Here is a 1,804-nt window from a genome sequence, read left to right on the forward strand (position 1 = left end):
AGGTCTAATATGACATGAGAAAACTTTTTCCCTCACCATATTTAACTGGGGTAAGTTGAATAACACCAGTAAGATGCTGCATCAAACAACAGCAAAGGATTCTCAAACTTTTTACTAAGAGGTAAGAGATGTTCAGGATTCAGAGCAAGTTTTGTTCCAACAGTTCTTATTTGATTTAACAGAAATACTCTTTTCTCTCATTAGAAACTGTATTTTCTTTGCTTTGTAGTGTTTGTTGTGATGTCAGAGTTTACTTTGGCCCCAGCATGTCACTTGGTTTCACCCACTGGTCAAACTGCTCCTCAGTCAGGTAGCCCAGCTCCACAGCCACAGCCTTCAGTGTAGAGCCTTTCTTATGAGCGGTCTTGGCGATGGTGGCTGCTTTGTCATAACCGATGTGTGGGTTGAGTGCAGTGACCAACATGAGAGACTCATTCATGAGCTTGTTGATTCTCTCTGTGTTGGCCTCGATGCCCACCACACAGTTGTTGGTGAAGGAGACGGACGCATCGCCCAGTAGCCGTGCAGAGTTCAGGACGTTCTTGATCATCATAGGTTTGAAGACGTTGAGTTCAAAGTGCCCGTTGCTGCCTCCGATGGTGACCGCAACGTTGTTTCCCATCACCTGGGCTGCAACCATGGTCATGGCCTCACACTGGGTTGGGTTCACCTTGCCTGGCATGATGCTGCTTCCCGGCTCATTCTCTGGTAAGATGAGCTCCCCCAGGCCAGAACGGGGGCCTGATCCCAAGAAGCGAATGTCGTTGGCAATCTTCATCATGCTGACAGCCACTGTGTTCAGAGCTCCACTCAGCTCCACCAGGGCATCGTGGGCTGCCAGAGCTTCGAACTTGTTGGGAGCTGTCACAAATGGCAAGCCCGTGAGAGAGGAAACAGTGGAAGCTACTTTCTCAGCAAAGCCAATGCGGGTGTTGAGTCCTGTTCCTACTGCGGTGCCTCCTGCTGCCAGCTCATACACCCTGGGCATGGCGGACTTCACTCTCTCTATGCTGTACTTCACCTGCTGGACGTAACCGCCAAACTCCTGTCCAAGTGAGAGTGGCACAGCATCCTGAGTGTGTGTGCGCCCAATCTTAATGATGTCTTTGAACTCTTCAGCTTTAGCAGCCAGAGCATCATGCAGAGTCTGCAGGCCGGGCAGCAGGACATGGTGGACTTCTGTGGCTGCAGCAATGTGCATGGCAGTGGGGAAGGTGTCATTGGAGCTCTGACTCTTGTTGACATGGTCATTAGGGTGGACGGGATCTTTGGAGCCTAGTTTCCCTCCCATGATCTCAATAGCTCTGTTGCTGATCACCTCATTCACGTTCATGTTGGACTGAGTTCCAGATCCAGTCTGCCACACCACCAGAGGGAAATGATCATCCAGTTTACCAGCTGAAACCTCATCTGCAGCCTGAATGATTGCATCTGCTATCTTTGGGTTGAGGCCGTACTCCTTGTTCACCTCAGCGGCCGCTCTCTTCAGGACACCAAAGGCCTTGATCACTTGGATTGGCATTCTCTCACTCGGTCCCCCAATCTTGAAGTTCATGGTAGATCTGACAGTCTGGGCACCGTAGTACTTGTCAGCTGGGACCTTGAGCTCACCGAACGTGTCCCGCTCAATCCTGAACTCTGAACCGGCCATTCTGGACGTACAGATGAGGAGTTTAGAGTTGACTCTGTGTCTTTGCAGAGTCAGGAGGTTGCAGTTAAACTGCTGGACGCGACTCAGAGACCGAAACATGGCTTCGCATTAGAGGTGAATCCGGTGGGAGGTCAATGAATCCTTCCACATTGT

The 1,804-nt window shown here is 50.5% G+C and overlaps 1 pseudogene; it reads right to left on the bottom strand.

Moving 5' to 3' along the window:
• Window positions 1-212: 212 nt before the first annotated feature.
• LOC111663938 (fumarate hydratase, mitochondrial pseudogene) lies at window positions 213-1,787 on the bottom strand (annotated as a pseudogene).
• Between the last annotated feature and the right edge of the window lie 17 nt (window positions 1,788-1,804).

This window comes from Seriola lalandi, unplaced genomic scaffold (genome assembly GCF_002814215.2).
Source record: "Seriola lalandi dorsalis isolate HSWRI2012SDOR001 ecotype SW California unplaced genomic scaffold, Sedor1 jcf7180002001254, whole genome shotgun sequence".
Taxonomy (NCBI): Eukaryota; Metazoa; Chordata; class Actinopteri; order Carangiformes; family Carangidae; genus Seriola; species Seriola lalandi.